Source organism: Adiantum capillus-veneris, chromosome 1, assembly GCF_014529385.1.
Source record: "Adiantum capillus-veneris isolate H3 chromosome 1, ASM1452938v2, whole genome shotgun sequence".
Lineage (NCBI taxonomy): Eukaryota > Viridiplantae > Streptophyta > Polypodiopsida > Polypodiales > Pteridaceae > Adiantum > Adiantum capillus-veneris.
This window is the reverse complement of record NC_140931.1, coordinates 140,981,416-140,996,016: the sequence shown is the minus strand read 5'-3', so window position 1 is coordinate 140,996,016 and position 14,601 is coordinate 140,981,416.

The following is a 14,601-nucleotide window of genomic DNA, read 5'->3' as shown; positions in this document are numbered from 1 at the left end:
TATGATGACTAATCACTTGGGATAAAAAAGGTAAGTACATAGCTAATGCATTTTAGCTTTGGCCTGAAGCTAAGGGTGGTGATTTATAACCGCACTGGATATGAATGGAACCTTGGGTTTTTGAAAGCTTGTTTTTTTTGGTGATGAATTTCTGTCTGACACCTGCACGGATACGTCTGGCTTTTCTGTTTTATGAAATATGGCAACACTTGGACTTTTGCATAATACCTTCCCTCAGGATTTCATATGAGGAGAAGGTGTTGGGGTTATCTTAACCCATCTAGCACCCATGACGATGGAAACTTGAAAGTATCTTGGCTAAAACAGGGCTGAACACTGCCGAACTGTATGGGATGCTAAGGACTTAATGAGAAACTTGAAGTTTTGAAGGTAAGTATATGGGGATTACTCTCAGCTTTGGCATAAAAAACTGGCCGTTGGCTCATGACATAAAGTTCCACCGAAAAAATGAGTTTTTTTTATACTTTATTTTGATTGGTAAGTATATGGTTGCTACTGTTGGTTTAAGCATAGCTACCGAGCTATGGAGAAATCTTGGGAGGTTGAAGGTAAGTATATGGTTGGTACTCTCAAACTTGGCATAAATACCAAGATATGGCTCAAGAAATGAGGTCCCACTTGGTAAAAATGGAGTTTTACGATACTCTATTGATTAGTAAGTATATGGTTGCTACTATGGGCTCAAGCATAGCTACCAAGCTATGGCTTAACAAGTAAACCTCGCTATTCTTTAAAATTTTCTAAAGAAAACTCTTGATTCTTGGTGGACTTCACCACTCAGATTAGAAGGTAGATTGTACCACTAATTTTGGAAGGAATAAGTAAAGACTGCTAAACATACAAATTCTATTAAATCACATAGCTTGTCTAAAGTAATTAAATTCTGTAAGATGGACATGGATAACAACTAATATGGTCCATTGATACCTGTAAAACACATCCAAGGCTAACTGAATTGTTGTCTTGTTTGGATGGATGCAAGTAAGGACTCTATCTTATCTTGGAGGGTTTTCTTTTCTTTGGCAAGCAACCTTACTGTGATGAAATACCCACTGAGGAACGGGGAATTTCTTTTACTACCAATCTTACTGAAAGAGGATCTCTTTCCTATAATCGTTGTACCTAAATAATTCTGATACTGAGTTACTTTTGTACATATCAGTTCATTATTCCTTGGCCAGCTGTCTTTTTGAATGTAAAAATTTAATTATGTCTTATTAGTTAAGATTTAAACAGCTACACACACATCCTATACATAAGGTTTCTTCTCTTCGGGGAAACCGGGATACTGGCCTAGGAAATTATCGTAGGAATGGAGCTCTAAATTGGACCCACAGTCTGTAAATCCTTCATTGGTAGATTGGTGTTAGGTGGCCCCTTTTAGACTCTTTTCTGGTTCCCTGCTCATGGCTACCATAGTCTTGAACTTTGCCGGTTGAAGGTTTGCAGGACCAAAAAGATTTTACAATATAGACACTTTGCTAATTTTTATGTCACCTCTGTTTCAGGACTTCTCACGTTATAGAATGACAGCTCGCATGAGTACTAATCACAACCCTGAGAATCACGCAAAGATTCTTGATCAGATTAAGCTCTACCTTAAAGACCATACACCAAAGGATGCCTTAGCTGCTAGAACTAGACCCTTCCTTGCTAGGAAAGCCAAATTATGTATCACATACTATGGCAAGAAAAAGTAAACCTGACCTCACTGTTTTTGCAAACTCTTGCTTTATCTCAAGGATTGGAACTTATCTCGGAGTCCCTCTTTGTGGCCTCCTCTTTGGCCCTCAGATGTATTAGCAGTTTGGATGCTTCACAGCTTATTTATGATTCAGCTCTTGTTTCGGACAAAAAACTATCTATCTTGCATATGTTGTCATTTAATGACTGGGTAAAAATTATGGCTACATTGGACAAAGACCCCCTAGAAGGTGTTAATCTGCTATCCCAATATATTGCCCAACTTCCTGTCCTTGCTTCACAATACCAGCAAGAGCTTGCCATGTTCTCCTCATCTGGAGCTGAGCTATCAAACTTCCTTAGAAACTCTGTGGGCTTAACCCCTCATTTGTCTGCACCCCAAATACCCCCTCCATCCCTCCAACTGGTGGCATTTTCTGTCCAGATAGTGCATCATTAGAAGCAGTAAAAGAGTTTCAAAATAATCTTTGCTCTCTCAATGATGTTAACCTCCTTGAGATGGTACCAAAATTCTCAAAAGTCTTTCCTGACTTACCAATAAGACAAATAGAAATGGAATCTCTCAGGTTGACCATCAACTGTGGGTTCTACCAAACAAAGCCTTCCTGGCTCCTATTCTTAGTAAAACCTGGGTATACTTGGCCAACCTTCCCGCCTCAACCGTGGAAGACTGTAAACTCAAGATTCTTAAAGGTGGGCAATTCTTGGACAAGGGAGAACTGATTAAAGCCCCCTTTAACCTTCATCTCATCGACCACTCCAAATGCCCCTCAAATGCTGGATTGTACATACGTACTAAGGGTAGCATGGTTTGCGAAAAGTAACCCAGATTTCTACACAGAGTCCATCTGGAATATCTTTCGCCCCTATGTGAAATGTGCCTGCAGATTTCTTGACCCCAAAGCTACCTATGAATCAAGCATCATGTGGCTTGATCATGCAATATGGTATATCCTCAACCATTTGGATCTGTTATTCCCAGAGAAACCAGTCGACTTTCATCTATCTCTCATCTGCTCGTGGCTAGGTGGACAGGCTAAGCAGATTACAATTGCACAAATTGCCTTTAATATCTTCCGTGGTCTTATGCATGATATTCTGAAAGAACTTAAAGCTGATGAGCCCGGTCTATACCTCACCACTTACGCTAACTTCAAAGGGGTCAAATTCATCACTAATCTGCTTAAACCCTGTATTGAAGATGATGATTCTCCTACTCTGAAAAGAGCTAACTCTTTGGAGTCTCCCAACTCTTTCACCTCGTTTTTCACACCTAGCTCCTCGTCTCCTCGTTTTTTACACACACACAGGTGCATGCAGTGCTAAAACTGAGTAGTGGGGTGTGGACCGAGAGAAGAAGAGGTGAAGGCTTCATAGAGCCAACCATGGTGAGGAAGGGGTTGTACATGGTGGACGCCGACATGCTGTGAGCTGGATGGAGATGGGATAGGGCGAGAGTCGACGTAGGATAGGGCACAAAGGAAGCAGACTCCGAAGGGCTTGGTGCGGGTGAATTGGGGCTAGAACATGTTTTGCTTTCGAATTAGGAAGATTTCGCTGGAATGTTGAGACAAATTAACGTGTTCTTGCAAAGTAGAGCCCATTACGTAATGCTTCTATCAAAAGACACCAATCATCATATTTGCAAAATGTATTATCTTGAGAGTTGTTTGCCAGTTTGACAATGAGTATGTTGGGAATTTTTGTTAAAATTGAGGGGTGCAAGGTGAATTTTTGAGAGGCATTTTAATGAGTATGTAGGGATTTTTGGTTAAAATTGAGGGGTGCAAGGTGAATTTTTGAGAGGCATTTTATCCATTTTTGGGTATTATGCCCGTTTTTTTACGGGTAACTTATTTGAGGTGCCTTCCAAAAATTACACTAAATTAGTCCAAAATATGTAAAATCGATAAAGAGTGTTTTGTCACTGCATAGCAACCGTCCTTACATGGAAACAATCTAAAGTCAATATATTTTGAGAATTTCTACTTATTTTAAGGGCTAATTTTTCCTATAAATAGTCCCCCCAACCTCTCTCCCTCTCTCTCTCTCTCTCTCTCTCTCTCTCTCTCTCTGTCTCTCTCTCTCTCTCCACACACACACACACACACACACACACACACACACACACACACACAAAGAGCAACAATCTGACGTTTTTTTAACTATCAAGGATTTAATGCTCAAGGATCCATTAATCACATTAACCATGGTTTTCATAGCTGCATCTCAAAAACCATCCAATAATTTAGCATGAGATAAGACAACAAAGTTCCCTCTAAGGAAACAAGAGAGAAAATGGGCTCAGCTTAAGGTTTTAAATTCAAGGTAAAAACCCTCAAAGACAGGGTTCCTCAAGGTCCCATCTGTACAAACGTAAATAAGGCGACAAGTGTATCTGCACCTCGCAGGCCAAGCATTTCGTTTGCTAGCATACTCAAGGGGCCTGACTCTAAGGACTATGGAAAAGGTTCATCAGAAGGGTTGTCGAGTGAAGGAGATATCAAAAAACTACAGAATGCAAGAGCTAGACTTGAACAAGAGCTCAAGGAAGTCAACAAAATGATTGAGTCCGGCCCTAACAACAACAAAAGAACTTGCTCCCAAGCAAATGACAGTGGGCTGGGTGAAGACAGTTTGGCAGATTGGGCCTTTTCTGCTTTAAAATAGTCTTTTCCACAGCAGGTAGAGGTTGTCGAGGCTATTACTGTAGCGATTCCACCAAGACTTATAAAAAAACAATTAGCCAGGCAAGCTAAGCTAACGCTTGTATTTGGGTTCAGTGGAAGAATCGCGAACAGGTTTGAGATGATTCAATGGCTTCAGGGCCCGCAAATTCTTGGACATGGAGGAGCAATTGAAAGTACTTTCTACCTAGCTAAAGGTTTTTGTTCAGTAAGATTCAAAGAGGCCTCCGATGTGGAAAAGATCCTTGACAAAGGGTCCCTTGTATTTAATAGGACTACGATTTGTGTGGTGCATTGGGAGTCAGTGTTCGACTCAGTTGAATCTCTACAAGGGTTTCATCCGATTTGGGTTGAGTTTGTGGGATTGCCTAGCTAGCTGTGGGAAAATCTTAGGATGCTTGCTAGTCAACTGGGCACTCCCTTATTTATACCTAGCAAGAGAGGGTTTGGCAAAACCTCAAATAGGGTTTGTATAGGCTGGAAAATTTCTAAAACGCCACCTAAGAGCATGGTAATGAATGTTGGAGCTGAGCTTGTTACTATTCCGCTAAAATTTGGGACATACTTTGGAGCATGTTTTGAATGCAACAACTTTGGACACTTCGCCAAGGGTTGCCCCTTGAAGACTAATGAGACTGCAGCTCCGGCAGCACAGGTCCCCAGTGAAAAGGAAACCCCGATGGAAGGGTTGGAGAAGCAAGGAGGCAGTCCAGAAGGGGCAAATGTAGGGAAGGATAAAGAAGATATGGTATGTGACAAAATGGATATAAAGATGCAAGAAAATATTGTGGAGGAATTGATTCCCATACAACGAATCTCCGAAGGTTCATGCAATAATATGATCATTACTCCCGCTGCTACCCTGAAATTTATGGCAGTGACAACGGTGACGGATGTTGAAGTCCCTGGTCTGAAAAGAGCCAAAAGGGTGAAGGCAGTGGCAAGAGACTCCAAAGTGCTTGAAGTCGTGAGAACACTTAAGGTGAAAGGATCCACGCCATCCTCAACCCCTTTGAAAGGTGGGGGGTTCACTGTCCCACTACACAATCCATTTGCAGCATTGCAAGAAAAGAAATCCCCTGACTTGGAACCCTCGGATTCTCCCGAGACTAAGGAGAGGGGGTGTGGGCATGATTCGGATGCTGAAGAAGTCGTTCCTCTATCCCAATGAACCCCTCATTAATGATAGAGTCTCTCACTATCCAATCTTGGAACGTAAAGGGGTTGAAAACCCGTAAGAAGAGTACCCTATTCTGGGAGGAAATAAAAAAGGAGAAGGCAGTCAACGCTGGGCCATCCAAGAACACCACTTAGATGCTCATAGCAAGAGAAAACATGCTCTAGGAAAGAAACTCGTATTCTATGGAGAAGGAAGTAACGGTTTCAGTGGCGTCCTCAGTATTGCGGACAGGGAATTGGAGCCGAAGGTGGTTCTAAACCACCCATCCGACAGAATCTTGGGGATAAGAATCAGATGGGAAGGGCATCCCTTCATCATTGTGAATGTGTACAGCCCTTGCAATGCAAAAGATAGAGCTAAATTATGGATGCATCTAGATACTCCTAGTGAAGGAGAGTGGTTGTTGGTTGGCGACTTCAATATGGTAGAAAAGAGCAAGGATAGAACAAGATCCTCTAGTATGCTGGCTGGTTCGGAAAGGACTAAATTGTAGAGTTTGTGCAAAAAGTGGGCGATGATCGACTTATGGGAAGTCGGCCAACGCGCCTGGTTTCCCCTACACAAAGTCTCTAGCATGCCCGCACTGCCTCCAGGCTGGACAGATGTTATTGCTCACACCAAGTTGTCTGGATACTGTTGTTGATGGAGATGAAGGTAGTCCCAACAAAAAGCCTATCGGACCACATACCTCTGCACATACATTTTAAGAAGAATAAAGGGGAGGAGCAGACCCCAAGAGGTAGGAAAAAACTATTAGTAACAGGGGCACACCTATTCAAAGACCCTCTTTTCAGGAATCTAACCAAGGAAGCCCTGGGTAAGCTCAAAAAAAAATGTCAATCTCAACAAATACAATGTGTGGGACCTATTTGATTAGAGCATTCAGAAAGCAATCAAAACCTCGGGCCCTGAATCAAAAAAGCTAGCGAAGTGCACCTTCTGCATCTTACAACGGAGGTACAATTGCTTACCTCCATAAAAGCCAATGGGCTTGCTACTGAGGAATGGCTCGAAGCCAAATCTAACCTTGCTAATGAGCAACTAGAAGATATCAGAAAGGCAAGGCTTCTCTCCAGGGAGACTTTCCTACAACCTGAAGCCTCTAATCAAGCTCAGTTTTTTAGGGCTTTAAAAATCAAGAAGAGCCGGGGCCACGTCCGTTCGCTCTAACCAAGATGAGATGGTTGGTCTGACGTTGAGCTATCTTAAGCAAATCATTGGAAGGCCAGAGATCCAGTCCTAGGAAGCGGATGAAGCCAGAGGGACCTTACTTCAGAGTGTCAAGAAGTCAGAAGCTAATAGCTTGGAAGGGGCATTTTCTGAAGACGAATGTTCACTAGCATTGCAAGCCCTTGGCAAGGAAAAGTCCCTTGGTTGGGATGGGATGACGGTGGAATTCTTTAGAGAATTTTGGGATGATCTCAAGGTCCCAGTCACACAAGGCTGGCCAAGAAAGCCATTGTCGAAGGGTCGTTGGAGATAAGTGTAAAGAGAGGGCTTATCAAACCCATCCCAAAACCGATTTGTTGTTCTCAACTGAAACATTGAACCCTATAACGATGATGTCGGTGGCCTACAAAATAATTTCTAAAGCAGTAGCCCTCAGACTAGCCCCCTTACTAAACAAGATCATCTCTCCCCATCGACATGGGTTCATCAAAGGAAGGTCCATTTACGATAACATCTTGGCAGCAATGGTGGGCATCGAGTACGTAACTTTCACAAAGCAAGAGTGCATTCTGTTGTAGTTGGACCTTGATAAGGCTTATGACAGAATAACATGGACATATATAGAAGCCGTCATGGAAGCTTTAGGCTTTGGGCCTCGCCTATGTTGTCTTGTACGTGCACTAGGGGCTCGAAGCCAGTATGAGCTCCTATTTAACGATAGAATAGTGGGCTCTTTTGAGGTCAAAAGGTCTATTAAGCAGGGATGCCCTCTGGCCCCCCTGCTTTTTGCCATAGGATCACATCCTTTAATCACGACGCTTGAAGCTAGTGCGGAACGAGGGGAGTTGCAAGGCCTGGCTTTACCAGGAAATAGCCAACTACTAGCAAAACTATTTGCAGACGATTCGCTCCTCTTCTTGAAGGCGTGCCCCTAGGTCATCAGGAAAGCTTTAGAGATTGTGCAAATATTCTCAGTAGCTTCGGGGTCCTAGTGTAATATAGAGAAGTCAAGGCTGATCTCTCTGTCGAAAAATGACTCATTTGACCCTTTTGACCGGTCGGGGGAGATTGTCACAAAAGGGAATATTTTTTGACATCTAGGAGCCCCCTTGGGGGTGGACGTAACTCACAAGCAAAGATTTGAGTGGGTGCTTGAAAAAATCAAAACAAAAATGAGTAGGTGGGAGTATGCTCTTCTCCCATTCCCAAGTCGGGTAAAAGTGATTAATGCCTTTATGCTCCCTTATATTGCCTTCATTAGCCCGCTTCTCAAGATGTCTAAGTGTCACTGGAAAGAGTTCTTAAAACCAGTAAAAAGGTTTTTATGAAAAAACAACACGAAATCCTCCAAGCCATGGCAATGGGCCTGTTGGGAATCAGTCGCTCGGCCGATGAATCAAGGAGGCCTCGGAATTCTCAACCCTGTGGCCAATGCAGAAGCTTGCTGCACCAAATTTGTTGTCTCCTTGGCTAAACAGGATCAAGATTGGGCTATCATGATTAGAGATATGATAGAAGCAGCTAAACTTGGCTCGAAAGGTGGAAAGTGGAGAGGGGTAGAGGTTCATGACAAACTATTAGCCCCGGCGTGGTCCACCCTAAGATTGGGGGGCGGCTCATGGGAATTGGTAAGAAAATGCAACATAGCAACAGGAGTCTTAAAGTGGGGGGAAGAAACCAGATACTTCAAGAACTCCATTTTGCATCGGTCCCCCTAGATTTCCAAAGTTGTAGATTCGCCACAAAATCCCTATTGGATAGAAACGGCGAGGAAACTGAATAATAAGGATCAGAATCAACTTGGGCACTTTTGGGACAGTGACAACAAGAGCTGGAAAACTATTGACCTTCTGGTTACCCAGTACCAACTTAATAGCTTGGAGGTCTTTCTTGTCAACAAAGTGATGAAAGAGCTTGACAATGTAGTGATGCCAATTTGTGATTCAAAGTTTGACTGGCCTAGAAATGGCCCGGAAGCAGTCTCTTATGGAAACCCCATCCTAAAGGCATTTATCATACAATGATGCATAAGAAGAATTGGTCTAGCCTCCTTGACAAGATATGGAAAAAACAATGGCCAGAGGAAAGGTGGGAGCAAGTAATGGAGAACATATGGAAGCCAAAGGTTCCGCAACACATGAAGGTATTTTTATGGAAGGCAATTTGGGGTGCTCTATCGATGGGGGTGAAGATGCAGGAGAGAGGGATTGGGACACATCGATGCTTGGGGTGCAGGTTGGCTAGTGAAGATCTGGCCCACCTATTCATGGAATGCCCAACTATCAAAGGCCTCGTAGGGAAAATATGCAAGTGGGTCCAAAGAACATGGAAAATTGGTTTTTTCAAGACTGATTTATCCCTTGGAGGTAAGAATTCAGGTAGTCATGCCGTCCTTAGCTTAAGAGAGGGGAGATGGAAAAATTGAGAGCATCCACACAAAAAGGCGTAAAAGATCATAGCCCCAAACTCCACGACACCTCTTGTGGAGTTTGGTATTTGATATTTTGATTTATTATTGGTGACAAAAATTAGAGGCCCCTCTTTTACACTTTAGTCCCACTTTAGTTATGAGTGGTGCACATTACTTATTGCATGAACCTCTTAGAGTGAGTTCTCACTGTCCTATTTACAAAGGAGACATAATGGCTTATTGATGAAAGATCTAAAATACTGTGCTAGGATAAAATGACAGAGAGAATTATTATTTGCTGGTGCCTCCTCGTCAACTCTTAGAGTTCCAATCTACAAACCCTCATGCACTCACTATTAGTAAAATAGACAACACATAATTAACCATTAAGCCACCTATCTCAATTGCAGTTAACCACATGCAATAGAAGGGTTCCCAGTATCATAAAATCCCTCCCACACACCAGCGATAGCAACTGTCCTCAGTTGCTCACTAAAGAATCACATGGACCGTGAGTGATGGAAAGTGAGGAGAAGGTCTGAGAAGTTGGGGGAAAAAAATTCAAGCATCAATTTGGCATCCTCTCGAAGGTGGCCTTTGAAGGTCAAAAGATAGTGGTTATAAACCATGCCAGTGCGTGTGGTGGTGGTCTCGTGATCAACTATTTGTGCAGGGATGAGTTGTTCTTCTTGCTCCACAAGTGAAGGTGGATCCTCATAAATGTATGTGTAGGTAGGGGTCCTTTGAAAGGTCTTAAAAGACTAATGTGGAAAGCATTGTGAATGTGCCAATGGGAAGGTAGGTCTAAACGAAAGGAAACATCATTAATCACAACAAATTTTTTGAAAGAACCGTAAAAATGAGGAGCAAGTTTGACAAAAACATTAGTATCAACACGTTTGATCCTTTGGTTTTCAATGCGAAGCATAACATAATCACCTTCTTTGAATTGGTGTGCTTTGTGGTGCTTGTTAGCATGCTTAGTGTAAGTTCTTAAATGGAAGTGCAGCTTGATGTGTTGTGAGTGTTTTCTTACAGGGAATGAAGTATGCTTGTTTAGAAAAATGGTCAATGACAATCCAAATCATATCGTGCTTGTGAACAGTGAGTGGAAATCCAGTGACAAAATCCATTGAAATATGTTCCCAAGGTTTTTCAGGAATAGGGAGAGGGTGTAAAAGTTCCAATTTCTTACTTGTTACTGCTTTGACCTTTTGACAAATTAAACAAGTTGAAACATATTGTTTAACATCACTTTTCATAGTAGACCAAAAGAAATCACGACATAAGTTTTGAAAAGTAGCAGCAAATCCTCTATGTCCATCATAGGGTGGTTTGTGCAACTCTTCAGTGATTAATGTAAGAAAAATTTTATTTACACACAATTTCTGTTTGAAATAAAGAAAGTTTTCTTGAATAGTGTATTTCAAAAATGTGTGCACAGAGTTGTTAATCATATGCAACCATGTGGTTTTGAAATCATCATCTTGTGCATAAGTGTTAGGCATTGAATCAAATGAAGTACCCGTAATGGTTGATAGATTATTAAGAGAGGGTCTTTGACTCAAAGCATCAGCTACAACATTCTCCTTACCAAGTTGGTATTGAATGTTGGGTTGAAAACTTTGAAAGAAGGCAACCCACCTAATATGTCTATCATCTATTAAGGGTCGAGACAGTAAATACTTGATACTTTGTTGATCAGTTTTGATGATTAAGTCAACACCCATTAAATAGTGTTTCCAAATTTTCAAAGCATGTACAACAACAGTTAATTCTTTGTTTTATGTACTAAATTTTTCTTTAGATGGTTTAAACTTACGACTTTCAAATGCGAGTGGATGGTTATCTTGCATAAGGACTGCACCGATACCTTTTTCACTAGCGTCAGTGACTACGACAAATAATGGTCTATCAAAATCAGGCAATTGAAGTAGTGGTGCATTTATCAAAGCATTCTTGAGTGCATTAAAGGGACTTTCTTGCAATCAGTCCATACATAAGGATAATTTTTCTTTAATAGGGTAGTGAGATAATGAGATTTGTAAGCAAAGTTACGTACAAACTTCCAGTAATAACTGCATAGACCAATAAAAGAACAAAGTTCATGCAAATTTGGGTCTAGGCCATGATTGAATGGATTCAATTTTCTTAGGGTCTACATGGATTCCCTTGGCCGATACAATGTGTCCCAAATATTCAATTTCTGATTAGAAAAATAAACTCTTTTCATGATTTAGATACAAGTGGTTGTGTGCAAGCAGTTCAAATACATGTGCTAAGTGCTCTTTATGTTCTTGTTCTGATTTACTGAATACAAGAATGTCATCAAAGAATAGAATACAATCACAAAATCTTGATGGTCAATGAAAATTCTGTTCATCATGTGTGTGAACGTGGCTGTGCATTTGTCGAACCAAATGGCATGACAAGAAATTCATAGTGTCCCGTTTGTGTTATGAAAGTAATTTTGTAGACATCTTGATCAAACATTTTGACTTGGTGATACCTTGATTTGAGGTCAATTTTGCTAAAGATGTTTGCCTCTTTTAGTTTGTCTAATAGATCATCCACTCTAGGAATAGGAAACCTATTTTTTATGGTGGTCTTGTTTAAAGCTCTGTAGTCAATACACTTACGAAAAGTTCCATTTTTCTTCTTAACAAGAAGTACTGGAGCTTCGTATGGTGAACTACTAGGTCTTATAAGCCCTCAATCAAGCAAGTTAGTGATTTGAGTTTGTATCTCCAGTGTGCAGTTGGATTTACACGATAAGGTGCTCTACAAAGAGCACATACGAAAAGTTTCATTTTTCTTTTAAACAAGAAGTAATGGAGCTCCGTACGGTGAACTACTAGGTCTTATAAGCCCTCGATCAAGCAAGTCCGTGATTTGAGTTTGTATCTCCCTGTGTGTAGTTGGATTTACACGATAAGGTGCTCTATAAGGAGGTTCACTACCCAGTATAATATTTATTTTGTGGTCTTCTGGGCGTGAAGGTGGTATTCCAGGTGGCAGATCATGCATGAAACAATTCTGAAATTGTGAGAGAAAATTATCATATGAAGAGTTATGTGAGGTTTCGGTTTCAACGAAAATTTGATTTACCAGCACTAGATATGTTTTCCCTTGTTTTCAAATGGCTCTTCTAGCTTGAGTGTGAGAGAGAAGTGGAAATCTTTGATGTGCTAGTGTTGCTTGAATGGAGAAATTTTTATTATTACGAGTGAGATACATGGTACGTGTTTTATAATTAATCAACGGATCAAATTCATGACGGAATGACATTCCCAAGATCATATCAAGACCATGCAATGGTGCTACCAAAAATGTACGTGCTTGTGTAAATTCACCAATGCAACCTTCAACAGTGACTTGGGTTTTGCAATTAAAATGTTGATTATTAAAAATAGTTTTGATATTTGTGAGGTGAAGAAATTTCAGAGAGAGAGAGAGAGAGAGTTGTTGTGCCAATCGTGCGCAGAAATAAAATCGTGGCTACTGCCATCATCTAAAAGAATGGTGACACTTTCACCCTTGACTATGCCTTGTACTTTAAACAAATTGTGAGGAGATATAGGAGTACCTAAAGATGGGTTGTCATCATGATCATATCCCTCATTGTAATTAACTTCCACTTCATTGTCGTTGGGACTAGCATCTTTGATGAGGTTAACAGTAGAACCATTGGGGCGGTTGTTGTTGAAAGGTTTTTGGCTTGGATTTCGGGTGACTCCATTGGATTGACCATTGGGTTGGCCATTGCTCTCAGCAGGACCTTTTGGGCACTTATCTGCATAGTGACCCTACTAAAAACATTTGAAACACTTCACCTTTTTATACCATTAGAATTTTGAGCAGGATGTTGGTTGGAAGAATTTTGGTTGCCTCATTGCTGCGTGTTGTTGTTGTTGTTGCCATAAGGTTGAGAAGTTGTAGCAGAATTGTCAAATCTTCGTCTCTTGAAAAAGGTACGGCTTTTATGTTTGTTCCTGTCAAAGTTAGGAGAGAAAGAATCTCTCTTGTTACGGTTAGTGTCACCAGTTTTTTCGGTGTGAGAGGGTTGTCCACCTTTCTTCTTCTTCGCATTAAGGGCCAAATTAATAGCCTTTGACAGTGAATCCAGTTCAAACATATCTACCTTAGCACCAATTTGTAGTGCTAATCCAGATATATATTTACGATTTAATTTCCTACGCGACTGACATGTTCAATAGCTTGCAATTAAATTAAACAGTTCCAAAAACTATCAGTGTAACCTGGACATCTTCATTTTGATCCTGACGAATTAAATCCCACTGGCGTGGTGCTTTAACTTATACTGTGTGGGAAAAAATTGAGTTAAAAACAAATTTTTGAATGCATGCTAGCTACGTGGTCTTTTTTCGTGCTGCTTGGTAACGTTTCACCACAATGCAGTGCTATTGGTGAGATGATTTGATGCACATTTTACCTTTTCACGTTGGGGAAAGTCTTCATCATGAAAATAGTCATCTAATTGACTAAACCATGCTAGAACTGTTGTCGTGATGCTTTGCGTTCACTGGGAGAAAAACACAAAAAGAATAGGATTTCTTTTAGTTTTTTTCTGGCAAAAGAATGTTAGTTTTTATGCGGTGTTTTGAAGGTCTCCTGCCCCGTGCGATTCAGAAGGCACAAGCTTCTTGTTTGGATTGCAATCTCTTGAATCACATGGATTGGCAAATTATTATCTTATTGGCAATAACAATGATGTGTTCTCAACAAAGCTTTGACGGATGTTACGGTAAAAGTGATGCTCTTACAAAAAAAATTAAAAGTTTTCGAAGGGCATTCTCTTCGGATTACCAATGACGGTTTTATATTATCAAGGACGGTTTTATATCTAAGCTTGTGCTTCGAAGGTTGAGCATAGCTATGCCTTGGCCGACATATAAGCCAAAAGTGACGTAACGTGTTGGTGGTTGCCCATATGCTGCCCAATGCGTAAAAACATTTGCTTATAAAAACAAAGCTAAAGATATTTTTAGGAGGAGGAGCACCATTAATAAAAAAGATGAGGACTCGTGATGAGGAGGGCGGCCGAAAGCAAAGACGAGTTGCGCTAAGGACCGAGAACGAGGACGAGCTGGAGGGCTTTGACTGGCTAAGATAGGTCGACAAATGTTGAAAACTTTGCCATCTTCATAGGAGAGCATGAAACAAAATCGGAGGTAAGGGTAGTACCTTCACAATGGAAGTCAATTCCAAGGATTATGGATACTAAAAGCTTGCATGAACTGATGTCTACTCCTATATAGAGCACGATTACTCTCTCAGAGCTTTTGAAAATTAGACCACGTCTATGGGGAGAAGCTGGCAAAAATCTAAAAAAGATGGGATTGAAAATTTCTCTTGAAGATATTCCTTTAGATGATAAAATGGATTACATGACACAAGAGAAACCTAAG